At 47.6% G+C, this 15,175-nt stretch overlaps 10 non-coding genes across 10 annotated transcripts; all 10 read left to right on the top strand.

The window, feature by feature from the left end:
- The first annotated feature begins 1,155 nt into the window (after nt 1-1,155).
- Nucleotides 1,156-1,346, top strand: LOC142691785 (U2 spliceosomal RNA). Its single transcript, XR_012860305.1, has one exon. It is a non-coding gene; the product is annotated as a U2 spliceosomal RNA (small nuclear RNA).
- Nucleotides 1,347-2,642: 1,296 nt separating this feature from the next.
- On the top strand, nt 2,643-2,833 carry LOC142691783 (U2 spliceosomal RNA). Its single transcript, XR_012860303.1, has one exon. It is a non-coding gene; the product is annotated as a U2 spliceosomal RNA (small nuclear RNA).
- A 1,288-nt stretch (nt 2,834-4,121) lies between these two features.
- Nucleotides 4,122-4,312, top strand: LOC142691782 (U2 spliceosomal RNA). Its single transcript, XR_012860302.1, has one exon. It is a non-coding gene; the product is annotated as a U2 spliceosomal RNA (small nuclear RNA).
- A 1,272-nt stretch (nt 4,313-5,584) lies between these two features.
- Nucleotides 5,585-5,775, top strand: LOC142691780 (U2 spliceosomal RNA). Its single transcript, XR_012860301.1, has one exon. It is a non-coding gene; the product is annotated as a U2 spliceosomal RNA (small nuclear RNA).
- Nucleotides 5,776-7,071: 1,296 nt separating this feature from the next.
- On the top strand, nt 7,072-7,262 carry LOC142691779 (U2 spliceosomal RNA). Its single transcript, XR_012860300.1, has one exon. It is a non-coding gene; the product is annotated as a U2 spliceosomal RNA (small nuclear RNA).
- A 1,300-nt stretch (nt 7,263-8,562) lies between these two features.
- On the top strand, nt 8,563-8,753 carry LOC142691778 (U2 spliceosomal RNA). The gene has a single exon (XR_012860299.1). It is a non-coding gene; the product is annotated as a U2 spliceosomal RNA (small nuclear RNA).
- Nucleotides 8,754-10,033: 1,280 nt separating this feature from the next.
- On the top strand, nt 10,034-10,224 carry LOC142691777 (U2 spliceosomal RNA). Its single transcript, XR_012860298.1, has one exon. It is a non-coding gene; the product is annotated as a U2 spliceosomal RNA (small nuclear RNA).
- A 1,296-nt stretch (nt 10,225-11,520) lies between these two features.
- Nucleotides 11,521-11,711, top strand: LOC142691776 (U2 spliceosomal RNA). The gene has a single exon (XR_012860297.1). It is a non-coding gene; the product is annotated as a U2 spliceosomal RNA (small nuclear RNA).
- A 1,300-nt stretch (nt 11,712-13,011) lies between these two features.
- LOC142691775 (U2 spliceosomal RNA) lies at nt 13,012-13,202 on the top strand. The gene has a single exon (XR_012860296.1). It is a non-coding gene; the product is annotated as a U2 spliceosomal RNA (small nuclear RNA).
- Nucleotides 13,203-14,506: 1,304 nt separating this feature from the next.
- LOC142691774 (U2 spliceosomal RNA) lies at nt 14,507-14,697 on the top strand. Its single transcript, XR_012860295.1, has one exon. It is a non-coding gene; the product is annotated as a U2 spliceosomal RNA (small nuclear RNA).
- Nucleotides 14,698-15,175: the final 478 nt, after the last annotated feature.

Here is a 15,175-nt window from a genome sequence, read left to right as displayed (position 1 = left end):
TTAAATGCAATTAATGAATAGATTGCCACCTCTTGTTGTGTGTCGTCTGTGTTTCTGTGTTTCCGGCATTTCACATTGGAACACCTCATTCACCTTCCTTGTCTTCTCTCCGCCCTCCCTTTTAGGTAAGTTAAAGAGCTGCACCTGAGCCAGCCACTGATTGATTGATTGATTGATTGATTGATTGATTGATTGATTGATTGATTGATTGATTGATGCAGCACAACAGTCAAATAGTGGAGTGGAGTAGGGGAACAGCAAACAGCCAATAAAGCAGCCCGCCCGCTCGCCTGCCCGCCACAATGGACCTACCTGTGTACACTAGATGGATGTGATGGAATGTACTGTCGTCCCTACATTTCAAGAAGAAGTAAGAATTGCAGTTGCAACAAAGCCTTGCTTGCCTACAAAGAGAGCAGCAATTTGGATTTGTTACTATGTTACCTAGAAGAATAACAAACTGTGCAAGGATGGAGGTTGTAGGAGCAAGGAGAAGTTGTCTGTAAAGTTGGTGGATGCCTATTTTCCATTTTGCAGTCCCTTGTCTCCCTCTTGTGGCCTCCTGGAGGCAACTAGCTGTGCAAAAAAAAGACAGCCTGGCGGCCGGCTGTTGCAGTGTTGCCCTCTCAGGCAACACTGAGTGACTGACTGAGCCTCACCGTCTTATATAAAGTTCAGACGGAACTTTGCACGTGTCATAGTGGAGCCCTCAGGATTCCAGAGCCAGCTTTCTGACATCATAATGGGGCCTCAGAGATAAAAGCCTGGGCCCAGGCAGTGTTGGTCAGTGCTGCTCAGCAGGCAGCACTGGACTGGACTGGATTACAGCTGATACAAGGTGTGAAGGAACAAGGGGTGGCTGTGGGCATGCACTTGCTGCCGCTGCCAGTGTTTATCTGCATGGCAGCAGGGCATTTGGGCGTTGCCAGGAAGGCGTTTTTATGTAGATTCCTCCTCTTTCAGCACTGCATTGTGGTGCAAGCAAAAGAAGCAAATCCTGTCTGGCTTCCTCTCCGGCCTTTATTCACCTCCCGTGTAGCTGTGAGTGTGTGAGCCTGCAGGGCCCCATGGAATTGCCTAGAAGTAGGCTGAATCGCTGCAAGGGCTGAACAGCAGTATCGGGCAGGCTCGGGCAACGCGCGGCCCGTTCGGGTTATCGCTTCTCGGCCTTTTGGCTAAGATCAAGTGTAGTATCTGTTCTTATCAGTTTAATATCTGATACGTCCCCTATCTGGGGACCATATATTAAATGGATTTTTAGAACAGGGAGATGGAAATAGAGCTTGCTCTGTCCACTCCACGCATTGACCTGGTATTGCAGTATTTCCAGGACCGGTGCACCCTTTCCTTATGTGTTGACTAAAAGCAGATTCCAAAAGTGTTTTTTGTCTTTGCTATTGTTTCTGTCTTTCTGAAGGGATCTCCCCTTTTAATCCCATTATTTCAACACCTGTTGGACAATGCATGAGTGATAATGAGCTCATTGATTAAATGCAATTAATGAATAGATTGCCACCTCTTGTTGTGTGTCGTCTGTGTTTCTGTGTTTCCGGCATTTCACATTGGAACACCTCATTCACCTTCCTTGTCTTCTCTCCGCCCTCCCTTTTAGGTAAGTTAAAGAGCTGCACCTGAGCCAGCCACTGATTGATTGATTGATTGATTGATTGATTGATTGATTGATTGATTGATTGATTGATTGATGCAGCACAACAGTCAAATAGTGGAGTGGAGTAGGGGAACAGCAAACAGCCAATAAAGCAGCCCGCCCGCTCGCCTGCCCGCCACAATGGACCTACCTGTGTACACTAGATGGATGTGATGGAATGTACTGTCGTCCCTACATTTCAAGAAGAAGTAAGAATTGCAGTTGCAACAAAGCCTTGCTTGCCTACAAAGAGAGCAGCAATTTGGATTTGTTACTATGTTACCTAGAAGAATAACAAACTGTGCAAGGATGGAGGTTGTAGGAGCAAGGAGAAGTTGTCTGTAAAGTTGGTGGATGCCTATTTTCCATTTTGCAGTCCCTTGTCTCCCTCTTGTGGCCTCCTGGAGGCAACTAGCTGTGCAAAAAAAAGACAGCCTGGCGGCCGGCTGTTGCAGTGTTGCCCTCTCAGGCAACACTGAGTGACTGACTGAGCCTCACCGTCTTATATAAAGTTCAGACGGAACTTTGCACGTGTCATAGTGGAGCCCTCAGGATTCCAGAGCCAGCTTTCTGACATCATAATGGGGCCTCAGAGATAAAAGCCTGGGCCCAGGCAGTGTTGGTCAGTGCTGCTCAGCAGGCAGCACTGGACTGGACTGGATTACAGCTGATACAAGGTGTGAAGGAACAAGGGGTGGCTGTGGGCATGCACTTGCTGCCGCTGCCAGTGTTTATCTGCATGGCAGCAGGGCATTTGGGCGTTGCCAGGAAGGCGTTTTTATGTAGATTCCTCCTCTTTCAGCACTGCATTGTGGTGCAAGCAAAAGAAGCAAATCCTGTCTGGCTTCCTCTCCGGCCTTTATTCACCTCCCGTGTAGCTGTGAGTGTGTGAGCCTGCAGGGCCCCATGGAATTGCCTAGAAGTAGGCTGAATCGCTGCAAGGGCTGAACAGCAGTATCGGGCAGGCTCGGGCAACGCGCGGCCCGTTCGGGTTATCGCTTCTCGGCCTTTTGGCTAAGATCAAGTGTAGTATCTGTTCTTATCAGTTTAATATCTGATACGTCCCCTATCTGGGGACCATATATTAAATGGATTTTTAGAACAGGGAGATGGAAATAGAGCTTGCTCTGTCCACTCCACGCATTGACCTGGTATTGCAGTATTTCCAGGACCGGTGCACCCTTTCCTTATGTGTTGACTAAAAGCAGATTCCAAAAGTGTTTTTTGTCTTTGCTATTGTTTCTGTCTTTCTGAAGGGATCTCCCCTTTTAATCCCATTATTTCAACACCTGTTGGACAATGCATGAGTGATAATGAGCTCATTGATTAAATGCAATTAATGAATAGATTGCCACCTCTTGTTGTGTGTCGTCTGTGTTTCTGTGTTTCCGGCATTTCACATTGGAACACCTCATTCACCTTCCTTGTCTTCTCTCCGCCCTCCCTTTTAGGTAAGTTAAAGAGCTGCACCTGAGCCAGCCACTGATTGATTGATTGATTGATTGATTGATTGATTGATTGATTGATTGATTGATGCAGCACAACAGTCACATAGTGGAGTGGAGTAGGGGAACAGCAAACAGCCAATAAAGCAGCCCGCCCGCTCGCCTGCCCGCCACAATGGACCTACCTGTGTACACTAGATGGATGTGATGGAATGTACTGTCGTCCCTACATTTCAAGAAGAAGTAAGAATTGCAGTTGCAACAAAGCCTTGCTTGCCTACAAAGAGAGCAGCAATTTGGATTTGTTACTATGTTACCTAGAAGAATAACAAACTGTGCAAGGATGGAGGTTGTAGGAGCAAGGAGAAGTTGTCTGTAAAGTTGGTGGATGCCTATTTTCCATTTTGCAGTCCCTTGTCTCCCTCTTGTGGCCTCCTGGAGGCAACTAGCTGTGCAAAAAAAAGACAGCCTGGCGGCCGGCTGTTGCAGTGTTGCCCTCTCAGGCAACACTGAGTGACTGACTGAGCCTCACCGTCTTATATAAAGTTCAGACGGAACTTTGCACGTGTCATAGTGGAGCCCTCAGGATTCCAGAGCCAGCTTTCTGACATCATAATGGGGCCTCAGAGATAAAAGCCTGGGCCCAGGCAGTGTTGGTCAGTGCTGCTCAGCAGGCAGCACTGGACTGGACTGGATTACAGCTGATACAAGGTGTGAAGGAACAAGGGGTGGCTGTGGGCATGCACTTGCTGCCGCTGCCAGTGTTTATCTGCATGGCAGCAGGGCATTTGGGCGTTGCCAGGAAGGCGTTTTTATGTAGATTCCTCCTCTTTCAGCACTGCATTGTGGTGCAAGCAAAAGAAGCAAATCCTGTCTGGCTTCCTCTCCGGCCTTTATTCACCTCCCGTGTAGCTGTGAGTGTGTGAGCCTGCAGGGCCCCATGGAATTGCCTAGAAGTAGGCTGAATCGCTGCAAGGGCTGAACAGCAGTATCGGGCAGGCTCGGGCAACGCGCGGCCCGTTCGGGTTATCGCTTCTCGGCCTTTTGGCTAAGATCAAGTGTAGTATCTGTTCTTATCAGTTTAATATCTGATACGTCCCCTATCTGGGGACCATATATTAAATGGATTTTTAGAACAGGGAGATGGAAATAGAGCTTGCTCTGTCCACTCCACGCATTGACCTGGTATTGCAGTATTTCCAGGACCGGTGCACCCTTTCCTTATGTGTTGACTAAAAGCAGATTCCAAAAGTGTTTTTTGTCTTTGCTATTGTTTCTGTCTTTCTGAAGGGATCTCCTCTTTTAATCCCATTATTTCAACACCTGTTGGACAATGCATGAGTGATAATGAGCTCATTGATTAAATGCAATTAATGAATAGATTGCCACCTCTTGTTGTGTGTCGTCTGTGTTTCTGTGTTTCCGGCATTTCACATTGGAACACCTCATTCACCTTCCTTGTCTTCTCTCCGCCCTCCCTTTTAGGTAAGTTAAAGAGCTGCACCTGAGCCAGCCACTGATTGATTGATTGATTGATTGATTGATTGATTGATGCAGCACAACAGTCAAATAGTGGAGTGGAGTAGGGGAACAGCAAACAGCCAATAAAGCAGCCCGCCCGCTCGCCTGCCCGCCACAATGGACCTACCTGTGTACACTAGATGGATGTGATGGAATGTACTGTCGTCCCTACATTTCAAGAAGAAGTAAGAATTGCAGTTGCAACAAAGCCTTGCTTGCCTACAAAGAGAGCAGCAATTTGGATTTGTTACTATGTTACCTAGAAGAATAACAAACTGTGCAAGGATGGAGGTTGTAGGAGCAAGGAGAAGTTGTCTGTAAAGTTGGTGGATGCCTATTTTCCATTTTGCAGTCCCTTGTCTCCCTCTTGTGGCCTCCTGGAGGCAACTAGCTGTGCAAAAAAAAGACAGCCTGGCGGCCGGCTGTTGCAGTGTTGCCCTCTCAGGCAACACTGAGTGACTGACTGAGCCTCACCGTCTTATATAAAGTTCAGACGGAACTTTGCACGTGTCATAGTGGAGCCCTCAGGATTCCAGAGCCAGCTTTCTGACATCATAATGGGGCCTCAGAGATAAAAGCCTGGGCCCAGGCAGTGTTGGTCAGTGCTGCTCAGCAGGCAGCACTGGACTGGACTGGATTACAGCTGATACAAGGTGTGAAGGAACAAGGGGTGGCTGTGGGCATGCACTTGCTGCCGCTGCCAGTGTTTATCTGCATGGCAGCAGGGCATTTGGGCGTTGCCAGGAAGGCGTTTTTATGTAGATTCCTCCTCTTTCAGCACTGCATTGTGGTGCAAGCAAAAGAAGCAAATCCTGTCTGGCTTCCTCTCCGGCCTTTATTCACCTCCCGTGTAGCTGTGAGTGTGTGAGCCTGCAGGGCCCCATGGAATTGCCTAGAAGTAGGCTGAATCGCTGCAAGGGCTGAACAGCAGTATCGGGCAGGCTCGGGCAACGCGCGGCCCGTTCGGGTTATCGCTTCTCGGCCTTTTGGCTAAGATCAAGTGTAGTATCTGTTCTTATCAGTTTAATATCTGATACGTCCCCTATCTGGGGACCATATATTAAATGGATTTTTAGAACAGGGAGATGGAAATAGAGCTTGCTCTGTCCACTCCACGCATTGACCTGGTATTGCAGTATTTCCAGGACCGGTGCACCCTTTCCTTATGTGTTGACTAAAAGCAGATTCCAAAAGTGTTTTTTGTCTTTGCTATTGTTTCTGTCTTTCTGAAGGGATCTCCCCTTTTAATCCCATTATTTCAACACCTGTTGGACAATGCATGAGTGATAATGAGCTCATTGATTAAATGCAATTAATGAATAGATTGCCACCTCTTGTTGTGTGTCGTCTGTGTTTCTGTGTTTCCGGCATTTCACATTGGAACACCTCATTCACCTTCCTTGTCTTCTCTCCGCCCTCCCTTTTAGGTAAGTTAAAGAGCTGCACCTGAGCCAGCCACTGATTGATTGATTGATTGATTGATTGATTGATTGATTGATTGATTGATTGATTGATTGATGCAGCACAACAGTCAAATAGTGGAGTGGAGTAGGGGAACAGCAAACAGCCAATAAAGCAGCCCGCCCGCTCGCCTGCCCGCCACAATGGACCTACCTGTGTACACTAGATGGATGTGATGGAATGTACTGTCGTCCCTACATTTCAAGAAGAAGTAAGAATTGCAGTTGCAACAAAGCCTTGCTTGCCTACAAAGAGAGCAGCAATTTGGATTTGTTACTATGTTACCTAGAAGAATAACAAACTGTGCAAGGATGGAGGTTGTAGGAGCAAGGAGAAGTTGTCTGTAAAGTTGGTGGATGCCTATTTTCCATTTTGCAGTCCCTTGTCTCCCTCTTGTGGCCTCCTGGAGGCAACTAGCTGTGCAAAAAAAAGACAGCCTGGCGGCCGGCTGTTGCAGTGTTGCCCTCTCAGGCAACACTGAGTGACTGACTGAGCCTCACCGTCTTATATAAAGTTCAGACGGAACTTTGCACGTGTCATAGTGGAGCCCTCAGGATTCCAGAGCCAGCTTTCTGACATCATAATGGGGCCTCAGAGATAAAAGCCTGGGCCCAGGCAGTGTTGGTCAGTGCTGCTCAGCAGGCAGCACTGGACTGGACTGGATTACAGCTGATACAAGGTGTGAAGGAACAAGGGGTGGCTGTGGGCATGCACTTGCTGCCGCTGCCAGTGTTTATCTGCATGGCAGCAGGGCATTTGGGCGTTGCCAGGAAGGCGTTTTTATGTAGATTCCTCCTCTTTCAGCACTGCATTGTGGTGCAAGCAAAAGAAGCAAATCCTGTCTGGCTTCCTCTCCGGCCTTTATTCACCTCCCGTGTAGCTGTGAGTGTGTGAGCCTGCAGGGCCCCATGGAATTGCCTAGAAGTAGGCTGAATCGCTGCAAGGGCTGAACAGCAGTATCGGGCAGGCTCGGGCAACGCGCGGCCCGTTCGGGTTATCGCTTCTCGGCCTTTTGGCTAAGATCAAGTGTAGTATCTGTTCTTATCAGTTTAATATCTGATACGTCCCCTATCTGGGGACCATATATTAAATGGATTTTTAGAACAGGGAGATGGAAATAGAGCTTGCTCTGTCCACTCCACGCATTGACCTGGTATTGCAGTATTTCCAGGACCGGTGCACCCTTTCCTTATGTGTTGACTAAAAGCAGATTCCAAAAGTGTTTTTTGTCTTTGCTATTGTTTCTGTCTTTCTGAAGGGATCTCCCCTTTTAATCCCATTATTTCAACACCTGTTGGACAATGCATGAGTGATAATGAGCTCATTGATTAAATGCAATTAATGAATAGATTGCCACCTCTTGTTGTGTGTCGTCTGTGTTTCTGTGTTTCCGGCATTTCACATTGGAACACCTTATTCACCTTCCTTGTCTTCTCTCCGCCCTCCCTTTTAGGTAAGTTAAAGAGCTGCACCTGAGCCAGCCACTGATTGATTGATTGATTGATTGATTGATTGATTGATTGATTGATTGATTGATTGATTGATTGATGCAGCACAACAGTCAAATAGTGGAGTGGAGTAGGGGAACAGCAAACAGTCAATAAAGCAGCCCGCCCGCTCGCCTGCCCGCCACAATGGACCTACCTGTGTACACTAGATGGATGTGATGGAATGTACTGTCGTCCCTACATTTCAAGAAGAAGTAAGAATTGCAGTTGCAACAAAGCCTTGCTTGCCTACAAAGAGAGCAGCAATTTGGATTTGTTACTATGTTACCTAGAAGAATAACAAACTGTGCAAGGATGGAGGTTGTAGGAGCAAGGAGAAGTTGTCTGTAAAGTTGGTGGATGCCTATTTTCCATTTTGCAGTCCCTTGTCTCCCTCTTGTGGCCTCCTGGAGGCAACTAGCTGTGCAAAAAAAAGACAGCCTGGCGGCCGGCTGTTGCAGTGTTGCCCTCTCAGGCAACACTGAGTGACTGACTGAGCCTCACCGTCTTATATAAAGTTCAGACGGAACTTTGCACGTGTCATAGTGGAGCCCTCAGGATTCCAGAGCCAGCTTTCTGACATCATAATGGGGCCTCAGAGATAAAAGCCTGGGCCCAGGCAGTGTTGGTCAGTGCTGCTCAGCAGGCAGCACTGGACTGGACTGGATTACAGCTGATACAAGGTGTGAAGGAACAAGGGGTGGCTGTGGGCATGCACTTGCTGCCGCTGCCAGTGTTTATCTGCATGGCAGCAGGGCATTTGGGCGTTGCCAGGAAGGCGTTTTTATGTAGATTCCTCCTCTTTCAGCACTGCATTGTGGTGCAAGCAAAAGAAGCAAATCCTGTCTGGCTTCCTCTCCGGCCTTTATTCACCTCCCGTGTAGCTGTGAGTGTGTGAGCCTGCAGGGCCCCATGGAATTGCCTAGAAGTAGGCTGAATCGCTGCAAGGGCTGAACAGCAGTATCGGGCAGGCTCGGGCAACGCGCGGCCCGTTCGGGTTATCGCTTCTCGGCCTTTTGGCTAAGATCAAGTGTAGTATCTGTTCTTATCAGTTTAATATCTGATACGTCCCCTATCTGGGGACCATATATTAAATGGATTTTTAGAACAGGGAGATGGAAATAGAGCTTGCTCTGTCCACTCCACGCATTGACCTGGTATTGCAGTATTTCCAGGACCGGTGCACCCTTTCCTTATGTGTTGACTAAAAGCAGATTCCAAAAGTGTTTTTTGTCTTTGCTATTGTTTCTGTCTTTCTGAAGGGATCTCCCCTTTTAATCCCATTATTTCAACACCTGTTGGACAATGCATGAGTGATAATGAGCTCATTGATTAAATGCAATTAATGAATAGATTGCCACCTCTTGTTGTGTGTCGTCTGTGTTTCTGTGTTTCCGGCATTTCACATTGGAACACCTCATTCACCTTCCTTGTCTTCTCTCCGCCCTCCCTTTTAGGTAAGTTAAAGAGCTGCACCTGAGCCAGCCACTGATTGATTGATTGATTGATTGATTGATTGATTGATTGATTGATGCAGCACAACAGTCAAATAGTGGAGTGGAGTAGGGGAACAGCAAACAGCCAATAAAGCAGCCCGCCCGCTCGCCTGCCCGCCACAATGGACCTACCTGTGTACACTAGATGGATGTGATGGAATGTACTGTCGTCCCTACATTTCAAGAAGAAGTAAGAATTGCAGTTGCAACAAAGCCTTGCTTGCCTACAAAGAGAGCAGCAATTTGGATTTGTTACTATGTTACCTAGAAGAATAACAAACTGTGCAAGGATGGAGGTTGTAGGAGCAAGGAGAAGTTGTCTGTAAAGTTGGTGGATGCCTATTTTCCATTTTGCAGTCCCTTGTCTCCCTCTTGTGGCCTCCTGGAGGCAACTAGCTGTGCAAAAAAAAGACAGCCTGGCGGCCGGCTGTTGCAGTGTTGCCCTCTCAGGCAACACTGAGTGACTGACTGAGCCTCACCGTCTTATATAAAGTTCAGACGGAACTTTGCACGTGTCATAGTGGAGCCCTCAGGATTCCAGAGCCAGCTTTCTGACATCATAATGGGGCCTCAGAGATAAAAGCCTGGGCCCAGGCAGTGTTGGTCAGTGCTGCTCAGCAGGCAGCACTGGACTGGACTGGATTACAGCTGATACAAGGTGTGAAGGAACAAGGGGTGGCTGTGGGCATGCACTTGCTGCCGCTGCCAGTGTTTATCTGCATGGCAGCAGGGCATTTGGGCGTTGCCAGGAAGGCGTTTTTATGTAGATTCCTCCTCTTTCAGCACTGCATTGTGGTGCAAGCAAAAGAAGCAAATCCTGTCTGGCTTCCTCTCCGGCCTTTATTCACCTCCCGTGTAGCTGTGAGTGTGTGAGCCTGCAGGGCCCCATGGAATTGCCTAGAAGTAGGCTGAATCGCTGCAAGGGCTGAACAGCAGTATCGGGCAGGCTCGGGCAACGCGCGGCCCGTTCGGGTTATCGCTTCTCGGCCTTTTGGCTAAGATCAAGTGTAGTATCTGTTCTTATCAGTTTAATATCTGATACGTCCCCTATCTGGGGACCATATATTAAATGGATTTTTAGAACAGGGAGATGGAAATAGAGCTTGCTCTGTCCACTCCACGCATTGACCTGGTATTGCAGTATTTCCAGGACCGGTGCACCCTTTCCTTATGTGTTGACTAAAAGCAGATTCCAAAAGTGTTTTTTGTCTTTGCTATTGTTTCTGTCTTTCTGAAGGGATCTCCCCTTTTAATCCCATTATTTCAACACCTGTTGGACAATGCATGAGTGATAATGAGCTCATTGATTAAATGCAATTAATGAATAGATTGCCACCTCTTGTTGTGTGTCGTCTGTGTTTCTGTGTTTCCGGCATTTCACATTGGAACACCTCATTCACCTTCCTTGTCTTCTCTCCGCCCTCCCTTTTAGGTAAGTTAAAGAGCTGCACCTGAGCCAGCCACTGATTGATTGATTGATTGATTGATTGATTGATTGATTGATTGATTGATTGATTGATTGATGCAGCACAACAGTCAAATAGTGGAGTGGAGTAGGGGAACAGCAAACAGCCAATAAAGCAGCCCGCCCGCTCGCCTGCCCGCCACAATGGACCTACCTGTGTACACTAGATGGATGTGATGGAATGTACTGTCGTCCCTACATTTCAAGAAGAAGTAAGAATTGCAGTTGCAACAAAGCCTTGCTTGCCTACAAAGAGAGCAGCAATTTGGATTTGTTACTATGTTACCTAGAAGAATAACAAACTGTGCAAGGATGGAGGTTGTAGGAGCAAGGAGAAGTTGTCTGTAAAGTTGGTGGATGCCTATTTTCCATTTTGCAGTCCCTTGTCTCCCTCTTGTGGCCTCCTGGAGGCAACTAGCTGTGCAAAAAAAAGACAGCCTGGCGGCCGGCTGTTGCAGTGTTGCCCTCTCAGGCAACACTGAGTGACTGACTGAGCCTCACCGTCTTATATAAAGTTCAGACGGAACTTTGCACGTGTCATAGTGGAGCCCTCAGGATTCCAGAGCCAGCTTTCTGACATCATAATGGGGCCTCAGAGATAAAAGCCTGGGCCCAGGCAGTGTTGGTCAGTGCTGCTCAGCAGGCAGCACTGGACTGGACTGGATTACAGCTGATACAAGGTGTGAAGGAACAAGGGGTGGCTGTGGGCATGCACTTGCTGCCGCTGCCAGTGTTTATCTGCATGGCAGCAGGGCATTTGGGCGTTGCCAGGAAGGCGTTTTTATGTAGATTCCTCCTCTTTCAGCACTGCATTGTGGTGCAAGCAAAAGAAGCAAATCCTGTCTGGCTTCCTCTCCGGCCTTTATTCACCTCCCGTGTAGCTGTGAGTGTGTGAGCCTGCAGGGCCCCATGGAATTGCCTAGAAGTAGGCTGAATCGCTGCAAGGGCTGAACAGCAGTATCGGGCAGGCTCGGGCAACGCGCGGCCCGTTCGGGTTATCGCTTCTCGGCCTTTTGGCTAAGATCAAGTGTAGTATCTGTTCTTATCAGTTTAATATCTGATACGTCCCCTATCTGGGGACCATATATTAAATGGATTTTTAGAACAGGGAGATGGAAATAGAGCTTGCTCTGTCCACTCCACGCATTGACCTGGTATTGCAGTATTTCCAGGACCGGTGCACCCTTTCCTTATGTGTTGACTAAAAGCAGATTCCAAAAGTGTTTTTTGTCTTTGCTATTGTTTCTGTCTTTCTGAAGGGATCTCCCCTTTTAATCCCATTATTTCAACACCTGTTGGACAATGCATGAGTGATAATGAGCTCATTGATTAAATGCAATTAATGAATAGATTGCCACCTCTTGTTGTGTGTCGTCTGTGTTTCTGTGTTTCCGGCATTTCACATTGGAACACCTCATTCACCTTCCTTGTCTTCTCTCCGCCCTCCCTTTTAGGTAAGTTAAAGAGCTGCACCTGAGCCAGCCACTGATTGATTGATTGATTGATTGATTGATTGATTGATTGATTGATTGATTGATTGATTGATTGATGCAGCACAACAGTCAAATAGTGGAGTGGAGTAGGGGAACAGCAAACAGTCAATAAAGCAGCCCGCCCGCTCGCCTGCCCGCCACAATGGACCTACCTGTGTACACTAGATGGATGTGATGGAATGTACTGTCATCCCTACATTTCAAGAAGAAGTAAGAATTGCAGTTGCAACAAAGCCTTGCTTGCCTACAAAGAGAGCAGCAATTTGGATTTGTTACTATGTTACCTAGAAGAATAACAAACTGTGCAAGGATGGAGGTTGTAGGAGCAAGGAGAAGTTGTCTGTAAAGTTGGTGGATGCCTATTTTCCATTTTGCAGTCCCTTGTCTCCCTCTTGTGGCCTCCTGGAGGCAACTAGCTGTGCAAAAAAAAGACAGCCTGGCGGCCGGCTGTTGCAGTGTTGCCCTCTCAGGCAACACTGAGTGACTGACTGAGCCTCACCGTCTTATATAAAGTTCAGACGGAACTTTGCACGTGTCATAGTGGAGCCCTCAGGATTCCAGAGCCAGCTTTCTGACATCATAATGGGGCCTCAGAGATAAAAGCCTGGGCCCAGGCAGTGTTGGTCAGTGCTGCTCAGCAGGCAGCACTGGACTGGACTGGATTACAGCTGATACAAGGTGTGAAGGAACAAGGGGTGGCTGTGGGCATGCACTTGCTGCCGCTGCCAGTGTTTATCTGCATGGCAGCAGGGCATTTGGGCGTTGCCAGGAAGGCGTTTTTATGTAGATTCCTCCTCTTTCAGCACTGCATTGTGGTGCAAGCAAAAGAAGCAAATCCTGTCTGGCTTCCTCTCCGGCCTTTATTCACCTCCCGTGTAGCTGTGAGTGTGTGAGCCTGCAGGGCCCCATGGAATTGCCTAGAAGTAGGCTGAATCGCTGCAAGGGCTGAACAGCAGTATCGGGCAGGCTCGGGCAACGTGCGGCCCGTTCGGGTTATCGCTTCTCGGCCTTTTGGCTAAGATCAAGTGTAGTATCTGTTCTTATCAGTTTAATATCTGATACGTCCCCTATCTGGGGACCATATATTAAATGGATTTTTAGAACAGGGAGATGGAAATAGAGCTTGCTCTGTCCACTCCACGCATTGACCTGGTATTGCAGTATTTCCAGGACCGGTGCACCCTTTCCTTATGTGTTGACTAAAAGCAGATTCCAAAAGTGTTTTTTGTCTTTGCTATTGTTTCTGTCTTTCTGAAGGGATCTCCCCTTTTAATCCCATTATTTCAACACCTGTTGGACAATGCATGAGTGATAATGAGCTCATTGATTAAATGCAATTAATGAATAGATTGCCACCTCTTGTTGTGTGTCGTCTGTGTTTCTGTGTTTCCGGCATTTCACATTGGAACACCTCATTCACCTTCCTTGTCTTCTCTCCGCCCTCCCTTTTAGGTAAGTTAAAGAGCTGCACCTGAGCCAGCCACTGATTGATTGATTGATTGATTGATTGATTGATTGATTGATTGATTGATTGATTGATTGATTGATTGATGCAGCACAACAGTCAAATAGTGGAGTGGAGTAGGGGAACAGCAAACAGCCAATAAAGCAGCCCGCCCGCTCGCCTGCCCGCCACAATGGACCTACCTGTGTACACTAGATGGATGTGATGGAATGTACTGTCGTCCCTACATTTCAAGAAGAAGTAAGAATTGCAGTTGCAACAAAGCCTTGCTTGCCTACAAAGAGAGCAGCAATTTGGATTTGTTACTATGTTACCTAGAAGAATAACAAACTGTGCAAGGATGGAGGTTGTAGGAGCAAGGAGAAGTTGTCTGTAAAGTTGGTGGATGCCTATTTTCCATTTTGCAGTCCCTTGTCTCCCTCTTGTGGCCTCCTGGAGGCAACTAGCTGTGCAAAAAAAAGACAGCCTGGCGGCCGGCTGTTGCAGTGTTGCCCTCTCAGGCAACACTGAGTGACTGACTGAGCCTCACCGTCTTATATAAAGTTCAGACGGAACTTTGCACGTGTCATAGTGGAGCCCTCAGGATTCCAGAGCCAGCTTTCTGACATCATAATGGGGCGTCAGAGATAAAAGCCTGGGCCCAGGCAGTGTTGGTCAGTGCTGCTCAGCAGGCAGCACTGGACTGGACTGGATTACAGCTGATACAAGGTGTGAAGGAACAAGGGGTGGCTGTGGGCATGCACTTGCTGCCGCTGCCAGTGTTTATCTGCATGGCAGCAGGGCATTTGGGCGTTGCCAGGAAGGCGTTTTTATGTAGATTCCTCCTCTTTCAGCACTGCATTGTGGTGCAAGCAAAAGAAGCAAATCCTGTCTGGCTTCCTCTCCGGCCTTTATTCACCTCCCGTGTAGCTGTGAGTGTGTGAGCCTGCAGGGCCCCATGGAATTGCCTAGAAGTAGGCTGAATCGCTGCAAGGGCTGAACAGCAGTATCGGGCAGGCTCGGGCAACGCGCGGCCCGTTCGGGTTATCGCTTCTCGGCCTTTTGGCTAAGATCAAGTGTAGTATCTGTTCTTATCAGTTTAATATCTGATACGTCCCCTATCTGGGGACCATATATTAAATGGATTTTTAGAACAGGGAGATGGAAATAGAGCTTGCTCTGTCCACTCCACGCATTGACCTGGTATTGCAGTATTTCCAGGACCGGTGCACCCTTTCCTTATGTGTTGACTAAAAGCAGATTCCAAAAGTGTTTTTTGTCTTTGCTATTGTTTCTGTCTTTCTGAAGGGATCTCCCCTTTTAATCCCATTATTTCAACACCTGTTGGACAATGCATGAGTGATAATGAGCTCATTGATTAAATGCAATTAATGAATAGATTGCCACCTCTTGTTGTGTGTCGTCTGTGTTTCTGCGTTTCCGGCATTTCACATTGGAACACCTCATTCACCTTCCTTGTCTTCTCTCCGCCCTCCCTTTTAGGTAAGTTAAAGAGCTGCACCTGAGCCAGCCACTGATTGATTGATTGATTGATTGATTGATTGATTGATTGATTGATTGATTGATTGATTGATGCAGCACAACAGTCAAATAGTGGAGTGGAGTAGGGGAACAGCAAACAGTCAATAAAGCAGCCCGCCCGCTCGCCTGCCCACCACAATGGACCTACCTGTGTACACTAGATGGATGTGATG

Source organism: Rhinoderma darwinii, assembly GCF_050947455.1.
Source record: "Rhinoderma darwinii isolate aRhiDar2 chromosome 5 unlocalized genomic scaffold, aRhiDar2.hap1 SUPER_5_unloc_38, whole genome shotgun sequence".
In the NCBI taxonomy this organism is placed as follows: Eukaryota; Metazoa; Chordata; class Amphibia; order Anura; family Rhinodermatidae; genus Rhinoderma; species Rhinoderma darwinii.
Note: the sequence above shows the minus strand (reverse complement) of the source record. Positions and strands in the feature narration are given on the sequence as shown.